The sequence below is a fragment of the Salmo trutta genome, unplaced genomic scaffold, assembly GCF_901001165.1.
Source record: "Salmo trutta unplaced genomic scaffold, fSalTru1.1, whole genome shotgun sequence".
NCBI lineage: Eukaryota > Metazoa > Chordata > Actinopteri > Salmoniformes > Salmonidae > Salmo > Salmo trutta.
The window spans coordinates 375641-389344 of record NW_021822480.1 but is presented as its reverse complement, the minus strand read 5'-3'; the positions used below and the strand labels follow the sequence as shown (position 1 = coordinate 389344).

The window sequence follows — 13704 nt, the reverse complement described above, 5'->3', positions numbered from 1 at the left end:
CGTTGCATAAATCAATCAGTCATACCTAACAAAATCACCCTACTTTCTCCACAGACAAGCTTTCATTGGCAGCTAACAGAGACAATTCATTGGAGGCCGTGAGCAGGGATTAAGCTAGACTTTGTATTTCTACCCGTCTCTCTTCTTCCTGAGTCTGATGAGGTGCTGTGTGGCTGGGCGGAGTCTGTTATAGCTCGCTCTCCCGCGTCACCAGAGCCCGTGGTCTGATTCAGTCCCATTAAAGCATTTAACTGTCAACGTCAGCGCGGCGTCTGGAGAGGAAGTCTCTCCACTCTGCTCCTGGAGAGACTAGGTGCTAGTGTAGGGGGACTGGGCTCACATCAATCTCTCCACATTGTGTGTGTGTGTGTGTGTGTGTGTGTAGGGGCATGACAGGGGAAGGAGGAACAAGTGGGCCAGAGTGTTTTCCAATAAAGGCCTTTATAGCTCTACTCAGAGAGAACAGGGTATCAACAGAGAAAGGACACTATAAACACACACACACGCACACGCACACACACTCACACACATACACACACTCACACACACACAAACACACGCACACACACACAGAAACAAGCACACACACAAGGACACACACTAGAACAGGTTTTGTGCCACCTAAAACATCCATACATGGTGATGTCCTGTGTTGTTCCCCTCTACATGGTGATGTCCTGTGTTGTTCCCCTCTACATGGTGATGTCCTGTGTTGTTCCCCTCTACATGGTGATGTCCTGTGTTGTTCCCCTCTACATGGTGATGTCCTGTGTTGTTCCCCTCTATATGGTGATGTCCTGTGTTGTTCCCCTCTACATGGTGATGTCCTGTGTTGTTCCCCTCTACATGGTGATGTCCTGTGTTGTTCCCCTCTACATGGTGATGTCCTGTGTTGTTCTCCTCTACATGGTGATGTCCTGTGTTGTTCCCCTCTACATTGTGATGTCCTGTGTTGTTCTCCTCTACATGGTGATGTCCTGTGTTGTTCCCCTCTACATGGTGATGTCCTGTGTTGTTCCCCTCTACATGGTGATGTCCTGTGTTGTTCTCCTCTACATGGTGATGTCCTGTGTTGTTCCCCTCTACATGGTGATGTCCTGTGTTGTTCCCCTCTACATGGTGATGTCCTGTGTTGTTCCCCTCTACATGGTGATGTCCTGTGTTGTTCCCCTCTACATGGTGATGTCCTTTGTTGTTCCCCTCTACATGGTGATGTCCTGTGTTGTTCCCCTCTACATGGTGATGTCCTGTGTTGTTCCCCTCTACATGGTGATGTCCTGTGTTGTTCTCCTCTACATGGTGATGTCCTGTGTTGTTCTCCTCTACATGGTGATGTCCTGTGTTGTTCCCTCTACATGGTGATGTCCTGTGTTGTTCCCCTCTACATGGTGATGTCCTGTGTTGTTCCCCTCTACATGGTGATGTCCTGTGCTGTTCCCCTCTACATGGTGATGTTCTGTGTTGTTCCCCTCTACATGGTGATGTTCTGTGTTGTTCCCCTCTACATGGTGATGTCCTGTGTTGTTCCCCTCTACATGGTGATGTTCTGTGTTGTTCCCCTCTACATGGTGATGTCCTGTGTTGTTCTCCTCTACATGGTGATGTCCTGTGCTGTTCCCTCTACATGGTGATGTCCTGTGTTGTTCCCCTCTACATGGTGATGTCCTGTGTTGTTCCCCTCTACATGGTGATGTCCTGTGTTGTTCCCCTCTACATGGTGATGTTCTGTGTTGTTCCCCTCTACATGGTGATGTTCTGTGCTGTTCCCCTCTACATGGTGATGTTATGTGTTGTTCCCCTCTACATGGTGATGCCCTGTGTTGTTCCCCTCTACATGGTGATGTCCTGTGTTGTTCCCCTCTACATGGTGATGTCCTGTGTTATTCCCCTCTACATGGTGATGTCCTGTGTTGTTCCCCTCTACATGGTGATGTCCTGTGCTGTTCCCTCTACATGGTGCTGGGAGAGAATGATCCTAAAGGGGCCACTGAATGAATCATGCTTCTCTGTTCTGTTAGGAACCCTGGTCATAACCTGAGGATTATTTCTCAAGACTTGGTACTGCAATTACCAGTTCAAACACAACTCCCCACTTCTGTGGCTTAATCAATGCAGGCTGCTCTCTCTCTCTCCCTCTAACGCTCTTTCTTTCTCAATTCAATTCAAAGGGCTTTATTGGCATGGGATACATATGTTTACATTGCCAAAGCAAGTTAAATAGATAATAAACAAAAATGAGTAAAAAAAACAATAGAAAATACAGTCATGTCCTGGGGCTCTGTGGGGTTTGTTTGTGTTCGTGAACAGAGCCCCAGGACCGGCTTGCTTAGGGGACTCCTCTCTCTCTCTCTGTGTGTGTGTGTGTGTGTGTGTGTGTGTGTGTGTGTGTGTGTGTGTGTGTGTGTGTGTGTGCGTATGTGTGTGTGACAAACATAAATTATGATGAAACCCAGCAGGAAGCCAGGCCCAGTATGTAAGGAGGAACACTAAGTGTTGCAACACCAACAATGGACAAACATAACATGTCTCCTCTACCCTCATATGATCCCACTTCTAAATGTTTTGTTCTTAACCGATGATCCATGCATGGGAGGATGGGAGGAAGAACTGTTTTTCCTGAGTTCAAAGAGTCCTGTTATCTCAGACATAGAAGGTTTTATTATGTCAAACACATTGATTAGGAGGACAGAGAGAGTGTATCTCACAGCGATGTTACATCATCTCAAGATTCAAGATCAATATGAATCACCAACACTGATCACCAACACTGGACAATTGAGGAGTGGAAAAACACTGCCTTGTCCGACGAATCCCGGTTTATGTTGTGTCATGCTGATGGCAGAGTCAGGATTTGACGTAAGCAGCAGGAGTCCATGGTCCCATCCTGCCTGATGTCAACGATACAGGCTGCTGGCGGTGGTGTAATGGTGTGGGGAATGTTTTCCTGGCACACCTTAGGTCCCTTGATACCAACTGAGCAATGTTTAATGCCATGAAGAATTCAGGCTGTTCTGGAGGCAAAGGGAGGGGGGAATGTCAGCGTACTTGTACGTGTGTTATGCGTACGTGTGTCTCCCATGACCTGTTTGATTAAGCATTTCTAAATTTGAATGTGTATCTATTTATCTTTATGTCCACGGTTTGAACATAGTTTTATCATACTACTCAGGGATGTTACAGTTTGAACAGAGTTTTATCATCCTACCCAGGGATGTTACAGTTTGAACATAGTTTTATCATGCTACCCAGGGATGTTATAGTTTGAACAGAGTTTCATCATCCTACCCAGGGATGTTACAGTTTGAACAGAGTTTTATCATACTACCCAGGGATGTTACAGTTTGAACAGTGTTTCATCATGCTACCCAGGGATGTTACAGTTTGAACATAGTTTCATCATTCTACCCTGGGATGTTACAGTTTGAACAGAGTTTCATCATACTACCCAGGGATGTTACAGTTTGAACAGAGTTTCATCATACTACCCAGGGATGTTACAGTTTGAACAGAGTTTTATCATACTACCCAGGTATGTTACAGTTTGAACATAGTTTCATCATACTACCCTGGGATGTTACAGTTTGAACAGTGTTTTATCATACTACCCTGGGATGTTACAGTTTGAACAGAGTTTCATCATGCTACCCAGGGATGTTACAGTTTGAACAGAGTTTTATCGTACTACCCAGGGATGTTACAGTTTGAACAGTGTTTCATCATACTACCCAGGGATGTTACAGTTTGAACAGAGTTTTATCATACTACCCAGGTATGTTACAGTTTGAACAGAGTTTTATCATACTACCCAGGGATGTTACAGTTTGAACATAGTTTTATCATACTACCCAGGGAGTTACAGTTTGAACAGAGTTTCATCATACTACCCAGGGATGTTACAGTTTGAACAGAGTTTCATCATGCTACCCAGGGGTGTTACAGTTTGAACATAGTTTTATCATACTACCCAGGGATGTTACAGTTTGAACAGAGTTTCAATATGCTACCCAGGGAGGTTACAGTTTGAACAGAGTTTCATCATACTACCCTGGGAGTTACAGTTTGAACATAGTTTCATCATCTACCCTGGGAGTTACAGTTTGAACATAGTTTTATCATACTACCCAGGGATGTTACAGTTTGAACAGAGTTTCATCATACTACCCAGGGATGTTACAGTTTGAACAGAGTTTTATCATACTACCCAGGTATGTTACAGTTTGAACATAGTTTCATCATGCTACCCAGGGATGTTACAGTTTGAACATAGTTTTATCCTACTACCCAGGGATGTTACAGTTTGAACAGAGTTTTATCATACTACCCAGGGATGTTACAGTTTGAACAGAGTTGTATCATACTACCCAGGTATGTTGCAGTTTGAACAGAGTTTTATCATACTACCCAGGGATGTTACAGTTTGAACATAGTTTTATCATACTACCCAGGGATGTTACAGTTTGAACAGAGTTTCATCATACTACCCAGGGATGTTACAGTTTGAACAGAGTTTCATCATACTACCCAGGGATGTTACAGTTTGAACATAGTTTTATCATACTACCCTGGGATGTTACAGTTTCAACAGAGTTTCAATATGCTACCCAGGGTTGTTACAGTTTGAACAGAGTTTTATCATACTACCCTGGGATGTTACAGTTTCAACAGAGTTTCAATATGCTACCCAGGGAGGTTACAGTTTGAACATAGTTTTATCATACTAACCAGGGATGTTACAGTTTGAACAGAGTTTTATCCTACTACCCAGGGATGTTACAGTTTGAACAAAGTTTTATCATACTACCCAGGGATGTTACAGTTTGAACAGTGTTTTATCATACTACCCTGAGTGTTACAGTTTGAACAGAGTTTTATCATACTACCCAGGGATGTTACAGTTTGAACAGAGTTTTATCATACTACCCTGGGATGTTACAGTTTGAACAGAGTTTCATCATGCTACCCAGGGTTGTTACAGTTTGAACAGAGTTTTATCATACTATCCTGGGATGTTACAGTTTGAACAGAGTTTTTGTCACGCCCTGACCAGGTGAACTCTTCTATTTTGGTCAGGGTGTGGCATTTCTATAGTTTATTTTCTATGTTTTGGTATAGCCTTGCTTTGGGGCGTATTTCTATGTTGGGTTCTGTCGATTCCCAATCAGAGACAGCTGTCGCTAGTTGCCTCTGATTGGGGAATCATATTTAAGTTCCTTTTCCCCCCACAATGTTTGTGGGTTGTTGTCTCTTTGATTTTGAGCAGCTAACGTTTCGGTATTTTCTTGATTTTTGTGTACGTGTTTATTTCGGTGTAAAAGAATAAACATGTGTTCGCTCCCAGCTGCGTTTTGGTCCGCTTCCTCGTCACCAGACGCCGAGCGTTACAGAACAACCCACCAAACCAGGACCAAGCAGCAGAGGAACGAAGAGGAAGGATGGACATGGGCCGAGTTAAGGAGGAGCATTTCCAGGGCGATGGAAGAGTTTAGGGAGACCGAGAGGCATCCCCAAGAATTTTTTAGGGGGGGGCACAAGGGCTGTTTGACGGGGCAGGAGCTGCCCGCCAGTCAACAGTCACCGGAGCTGCCCGCCAGTCAACAGTCGTCGGAGCTGCCCGCCAGTCAACAGTCGTCGGAGCTGCCCGCCAGTCAACAGTCGTCGGAGCTGCCCGCCAGTCAACAGTCGTCGGAGCTGCCCGCCAGTCAACAGTCGTCGGAGCTGCCCGCCAGTCAACAGTCGTCGGAGCTGCCCGCCAGTCAACAGTCGTCGGAGCTGCCCGTCAGTCAACAGTCGTCGGAGCTGCCCGCCAGTCAACAGTCGCCGGAGTGGTAAGACTGCGCTGAACTGCCGGAGTGGCCAGACTGCGCTGAACTGCCGGAGTGGCCAGACTGCGCTGAACTGCCGGAGTGGCCAGACTGCGCTGAACTGCCGGAGTGGCCAGACTGCGCTGAACTGCCGGAGTGGCCAGACTGCCCTGAACTGCCGGAGTGGCCAGACTGCCCAGACTGTCCCGAGCTGCCAGACGTCCCCAGTCCAGTCCGGCCCGTCCCTGCTCCCCGCACCAGGTTAGTGGTGCGTGTCCCCAGTCTTGTCCGGCCCATTCCTGCTCCCCGCACCAAGCCAGTGGTGCGTGTCCCCAGTCCAGTCCGGCCCGTCCCTGCTCCCCGCACCAAGCCAGTGGTGCGTGTCCCCAGTCCAGTCCGGCCCGTCCCTGCTCCCCGCACCAAGCCAGTGGTGCGTGTCCCCAGTCCAGTCCGGCCCGTCCCTGCTCCCCGCACCAAGCCAGTGGTGCGTGTCCCCAGTCCAGTCCGGCCCGTCCCTGCTCCCCGCACCAGGTTAATGGTGCGTGTCCCCAGTCCTGTCCGGCCCATTCCTGCTCCCCGCACCAGGTTAGTGGTGCGTGTCCACAGTCCTGTCCGGCCCATCCCGGCTCCCCGCACCAAGCCGGTGGTGCGTGTCCCCAGTCCAGTCCGGCCCGTCCCTGCTCCCCGCACCAGGTTGGTGGTGCGTGTCCCCAGGCCAGTCCGGCCCGTCCCTGCTCCCCGCACCAGGTTGGTGGTGCGTGTCCCAGGTCCTGTCCGGCCTGTCCCTGTTCCCCGCACCAGGCCCACGGCGCGTGTCCACAGTCCGGCACGGCCTGTGTCCGGTCCACCGGGGACCAGTCCTGTTCCGGTCGGCGGCTCCGCTCCGGAGCCTGAGCATGCCGCTCCACCGTGGTCCAGTCCGGGCCAGAGGGGTAGGGCTAGGGTGGAGGCAGGGGGAGAAACACGCCCGGGGCCAGAGCCTCCACCGAGGGTGAGGCGCCCACCCGGGTCCCCCCCCTAATAGACTTTAGGTTGGTGCGCCGGGAGTACGCACCGTTGGAGGGGGGGTACTGTCACGCCCTGACCAGGTGAACTCTTCTATTTTGGTCAGGGTGTGGCATTTCTATAGTTTATTTTCTATGTTTTGGTATAGCCTTGCTTTGGGGCGTATTTCTATGTTGGGTTCTGTCGATTCCCAATCAGAGACAGCTGTCGCTAGTTGCCTCTGATTGGGGAATCATATTTAAGTTCCTTTTCCCCCCACGATGTTTGTGGGTTGTTGTCTCTTTGATTTTGAGCAGCTAACGTTTCGGTATTTTCTTGATTTTTGTGTACGTGTTTATTTTGGTGTAAAAGAATAAACATGTGTTCGCTCCCAGCTGCGTTTTGGTCCGCTTCCTCGTCACCAGACGCCGAACGTTACAGTTTTATCATACTACCCAGGGATGTTACAGTTTGAACAGAGTTTCATCATACTACCCTGGGATGTTACAGTTTGAACATAGTTTTATCATACTACCCAGGGATGTTACAGTTTGAACAGTGTTTTATCATACTACCCTGGGATGTTACAGTTTGAACAGAGTTTTATCATACTACCCAGGGATGTTACAGTTTGAACAGTGTTTTATCATACTATCCAGGGATGTTACAGTTTGAACAGAGTTTTATCATACTGCCCAGGGATGTTACAGTTTGAATAGAGTTTCATCATCCTACCCAGGGATGTTACAGTTTGAACAGAGTTTTATCATCCTACCCAGGGATGTTACAGTTTGAACAGAGTTTCATCATCCTACCCAGGGAGTTACAGTTTGAACAGTGTTTCATCATACTACCCAGGGATGTTACAGTTTGTACAGTGTTTCATCATGCTACCCAGGGATGTTACAGTTTGAACAGTGTTTCATCATGCTACCCAGGGATGTTACAGTTTGAACAGAGTTTCATCATGCTACCCAGGGATGTTACAGTTTGAACAGTGTTTCATCATGCTACCCAGGGATGTTACAGTTTGAACAGTGTTTCATCATGCTAACCTGGGTTGTCACAGAGGATGTAAATATGACCAGGTGACAACCTCCCTAACCACTAGGGACCATCCCTAGGTGGAGGTGCCTGGTAACAGGGCTTTCTGAGGTAACAGTCCCCCGTCCCTCCTCAGCCCTAAGAGGAGACACAGCCCTGCTGGGAAATGACCTCCACACACCAATTACCAGTGTAACTGGGAGCCTCGGGAGCCTGCAACATTACATCAGCTCTCTGACGGTGACTCACCACGGCATGGAGAGACCAGGAAAAGCCCCCTAGCCTAGACTACCTGCTGAGGTGTATGGGTAAGATAGGATAAAATCACTTTAAAAAAGAAAGTCCATTTTCCCTGACTGTAGCATACTTTTGCGGCTGGGCCTCATAAAAGCACAAAGGCATTAGAACTGTTGATTTGATGTCTATATCCAATTAGCTTACATCTGGCCGCGTTATGGGAGTGAGTTTCCCCGGCTAATGATTGGGCGCTCTCACTTTTATTAGGTTAGCCTGTCTGGCGTCCTGTGGTATTTCCTGTTGGACATTCTGGGTGATACAGAGGGCACTTTACAGGTTGGATCAAATAACACACAAAAAGCTTTTAAAAGGCAGTAATGTTTGGTTCCTCAATTTAAAACAATGTTTGGCGATGAAACTAATTATAATGCAATAATGCAAGGGAACCCCTGGGAGTCTGGGACACGCCTGTGGAAGTAAAATAACAGTTTGGGTTTTTGTGTGTAATTTACTTTTTTAGAGTGTGTGTTTGCGTGTGTGTGTGCACTGTGTGTGTGTGCAGTGTGTGTGCGTGTGTGTGTGTGCAGTAAGTGTGTGTGTGTGTGTCTGTGTGTGCATGCATATATACATGTACATAGATAGACCTACTGTATATATTCAACAGAACAACACAGTAATGTACTCTTCTCCTGAGTGCTGCAGCTACTAGAACATAGCTTTGATCAAGCTGTAAAACAGTCTATTCCCATTATTTTGATCTTACATTTGAAAGACTAAACTGAATGCACAAAACATTAAGAACACCTGCTCTTTCCATGACACAGACTGACCAGGTGAATGCAGGTGATCCCTTATTGATGTCAATTGTTAAATCCACTTCAATAAGTGTAAATGAAGGGAAGTCTTGAGACAATTGACACATGGATTGTGCATGTGTCACATTCAGAGGGTGAACGGGCATGACAAAAGTTTTAAGTGCCTTTGAACAGGGTATGGTAGTAGATGCCAGGTGCACTGTTTTTTTTAAATTTTTAACTAGGCAAGTCAGTTAAGAACAAATTCTTATTTTCAATGATGGCCTAGGAACAGTGGGTTAACTGCCTTGTTCAGGGGCAGAACGACAGATTTGTACCTTGTCAGCTCAGGGATTCAAACTTGCAACCTTTCGGTTACTAGCCCAACGTTCTAACCACTAGGCTACCCTGCCGCCCCCCAGCGGGCTGCATTGCTAGGCTTTCTAACCACTAGGCTACCCTGCCGCCCCCCAGCGGGCTGAATTGCTAGGCTTTCTAACCACTAGGCTACCCTGCCGCCCCCCAGCGGGCTGCATTGCTAGGCTTTCTAACCACTAGGCTACCCTGCCGTTTGTGTCAACAACTGCAAGCTGCTGGGTTTTTCACGCTCAACAGTTGTGTATCAAGAATGGACCACCACCCAGAGGACATCCAGCCGACTTGCCACAACTGTGGGAAGCATTGGAGTCAACATAGGCCAGCATCCCTGTGGAACACTTTCGACAACTTGCAGAGTCCATGCCCTGACAAATTGAGGCTGTTCTGAGGGCAAAATGCAACTCAATATTTCCTGGTTAAATAAAGGTTAAACAAAAATAAAAACATTAGGAAGGTGTTTCTAATGTTTTGTACACTCAGTGTATACTCTTGTGTTAAATGTGAAACCCCATTTTAAAAGCATCCTAGCTGCATTGTATCCTGACCTACAGGTCAGCGTTCTATCTTTAGCCAGGTCCCTGATGCTGTGCTTTCAGCGGGCTGCATTACTAGGCTTTCTAAATATAGCAGTGGTAGCCAGCAGCCAAACACAAAGGACCACTGAAAACTGAGGCTGCCGCTCCGCCTCTCCAAAATCATCTAACTGATCAATGTGTTCATCTCTGTAGGAAACCATTGATCCACTATTTATACAGATTGACAGATCATGCTCTCCTTTATAATAACACAAAAAAATTGCTAGGTAGCGTCAGCTAGCGCTAGTCGGCTGGCTACCTGCGCCAAAAATCTGGTATTTTTCATCCTATAGCTTGTTCTCCATCTTCTTTTTAAATAGTGAGCCAACAGTACTGTATATCAAAATGTGTCCTTGATTACGCAAAATTATAGATTGGGAATAATATAGAGTTAGGAAGCGAAATAGGGATGAAGACAGTATTTTCAACAACTGCTCAATTCTGAAACATTCTAAATGTTATACATACTATTCAATTCTATTAATTAAAATAAAACATTAAAATATGACTAAACTTGTTATATACTCAACTAATTATGGATAATCAACAGTACATACCCTGGAACTAACAGTAGTTAACTTGACTTGACATTTTCTCAATGACCTTTAAAGCAGCAAGGATTCCATTCATAGACTTTCAAAGGTCAACAGAAAAAATGGACCAGGAAATCAGATTGCCTATAGGAAGGGGTGGCTGTCGCTCATTGTCCCAGCGACTTCCACCTACGCCACAGTTTCTTTTCTTGACCACGGTGAGTGTGTCCTCTCCTGCTGTGTTGTCTCAGAGGTCCCAGACACAACAATGCTGCTGAAAAAACACCTCTTCCTCTGACTATTAACTAAAACAGTGCAGTATTATCTAGGGAATAGTCTACACAGACTTGACTGCCACCACTGTAAAAATAGTTAATTTCTGTGTTCCAATTTCCAAATAGCACCCTATTCCCTATCTAGGGCTCTGGTCTAAAGTAGTGCACTAAATAGGGAATAGGGTGCAATTTGGGACGCAACCATGTCTGTATTAAAATGTAAAAACCTGGAGGGCTAAAGATTGAGGACCTTGCTTGCTACAGGTGACCTTATTGAGGTCTGGGATGTTATTTCAGTATCATATACAGCATACCGTACTTACAAATTCACACAACCAACATGTTTTAGTTGAGCTACGGGCATTTACGAACTACTTGTAAATTGCTGGGCCTGGGATAACTTTTAAAAAAAAATGTAATAATCACTCCTGAGAGAGCGTCTGACCTTCTATTTAAATTGCACCTAGAGCTCCCAGCTTCCTGTGTTCCTCTCTTGAGAGTGATGAGGCAAGAGGTCAGGGGTCATCGCACTTGTTTGGTAGAAAAACAATGGCAGACCTCTTACAGAACGTTCACTTCCACCACTGATGAGTCCCTAGTCTCCCAGTCTCCCAGTCTCGTCTCCATCCCCTTGACTACATCAATCACCACCACCACCAGCATCTCCTTGTCCTCACAGCATAGACTTTCTCAAGCTGAATTGCTATGTTTCTATGGTCAGAAGAGTAATTCAGTGGAGCTTGTCGATGGATTTCAGCCAAAACGTTCCACTACATTAACCACGTTTCCATCCACAGCTTTAATGCGAAGTCCATAGACATTATAAAATACAGTATAAAAACAAATCATGACAGCTGTGATGGAAACAGGAAGTTTCGGTACAATTTTATGAATGCCGACAGATCATTTGTTCGTTCGACATTGAGGGGTCTTTTTGTGTCGGTATCATTTATTATGTGGAAAAATGGCAGTGGCAACGCCTTTATGCACAAATATTGATATAATAAACATCATATCGAAGTAAACTTGGAGTCAAGCGATGATATGGTGTGTGGTCCTTCCACTACGACTCGGGAAACCATGCAGTTAATTAGGCTACAAATGAAATAATTTCCGATGAACTTTCACAGGGTGGTGAAAGTGCACTGTGATCTTGATGCTCATTTCCAATAAATATCCAGGGTCTTATGGTGACATGATGATCGATGCTTGACTGCCATTTGACAAATAAAAATATTCTCGCTCTTCTCCATAATAATGTAATCATGTAGAGTCGAGACTACCCGCACAGCCTACCCTCACTGTATCTGTGAGCTGTTGGCTGGAGCACACCTGCCAAGACCAGAGTAGGGACATTTGCTATTTAACGCAACCGTTTTTGTGACAAAACTATCGCTACAGTTGAAATGTGATGGAAACCTATTGAACTTTACATTTTAATTCGGTACATGAACATTTAAGGGAAAAAGTACATAACCACACACTGATTCAAAAAACGCATATTTTCTTTATTTAGAGTATTCGCATGACAATCTGTCGCCAATCGGATGGGAACCTAGCTCCCGATTCTAAAATATATTTTTTTGTGTGTTTGTCCCTTGTGGTGGATCAGAGTACAGTGAACTGAGACAGCAGGACTAACGGCTCGTGTACACTAGCACACTGTAAATTGCTGCGTGCCGCTTAGGCCGTCCAGAGTGGCTCGCTTGTGGGCGTGCTGGCAGCATATGGCAGCATGTTCGATTGTGCGTCAAGAATTCAGCATAGCAAGTTTGTACCTAACTTCATATTAGCTAGCTATCTTGATGTATTTATCACTGTAAAAAACAAACTCCAAATGCATTTGTAGGTAGCTAGCTAACAGCCATGGAGGAGGGTGAAAGGATAGCAGCCCCAACTGTCAGGGAGAGAGGATAGGGCAGGTATTCTGGATAGGGCAGGTACGTTTGTGTAGTTCCTGTCCCTAGAAGTGAGGACAGAGATAATAGTAACATAATATTCAGTGCAGTCTAATTTGAGTATAATGAAGCCTGTTTCTTGTGAGGTTTTCTGTCCTCAGATACAGAGATCTGTGAAAGCCTGTCTGCAGATGAAGAGATCCCAATGAAGAGCAGTGGTTCTCAGTCCTGGTCCTGGGGACTCAAAGGGGTGCACATTTTAGTTTTTGCCTTAGCACTACACAGCTGATTCAAATGATCAACTCATCATCAATGTTCTAGTGGTATATATGTATTAATTTCTGACGCTTTCCTTGATATGATCCTGCTATTGTCACATGCTACACATGCACGTGTGTGCACATGCATCTATCTATCTATCTATCTATCTATCTATCTATCTATCTATCTATCTATCTATCTATCTATCTATCTATCTATCTATCTAATGTTATCATGATTTGTTATCAGGGATATTATACTTTAGTAATCCACAATGACCTGGTGATGTAAAGTCTAATAATTACATTATCTTCCATATTCCTACAGATACCTTGTAACTGGAGATTCCTTCAAAATGATTGCCTACAGTTACCTTGTAGGCTGTAGGGCACTGCAAGGTTGGGTGACCAGGGCCATCTGGGACTGCCTCCTGGAGTAATTCAGGTGTGTGAAGGCTACCTGTGTCCTGCATAACTTCCTGAGGATAGACACGAGGACCAGGAGGCGATCTTTAGCTCGCCGCCGTGTGCCAGAGGAGAAGTCTGCTGTTCTGCAGGATGTTTCAAAGATGGGGTCCAACAACACAGCAAGAGAGGCAATCCGTGTGCGGGAGATCTGCACCTCCTACTTCTTTGACGAGGGTGCTGTTCCCTGGCAACACCATAGACTACACTATGCACAACCAAAGTCTCTTTTAAGAGCCATCCACATTGCAATAAGAGTATTCTTCCATTTACTGAGCCATGTCAACTGTAGTTATTCATTTCCCAGTTTCTCTCCCTTTGATTTCTACTTCTCAGGTGAGGGTGCTGTTTAGGTAAGGATGTGTGATGTCCGTACAAAAACAAAAGAGGCTATTTTAAGAATTTGAACAATTAGACACCTTATAACCCATACCTACACAGCCATGTATCAATCTGATTG

At 45.7% G+C, this 13704-nt stretch overlaps 1 long non-coding RNA gene across 1 annotated transcript in view; it reads right to left on the bottom strand.

Annotated features, from left to right (window-relative positions):
* Positions 1-2635: 2635 nt before the first annotated feature.
* LOC115182395 (uncharacterized) overlaps positions 2636-13704 on the bottom strand; it is a 42348-nt gene continuing 31279 nt past the window's right edge. The window contains exon 3 of the long non-coding RNA XR_003873732.1: positions 2636-3011. This is a non-coding gene — a long non-coding RNA (uncharacterized LOC115182395). The remainder of the gene's footprint in view (positions 3012-13704) is intronic.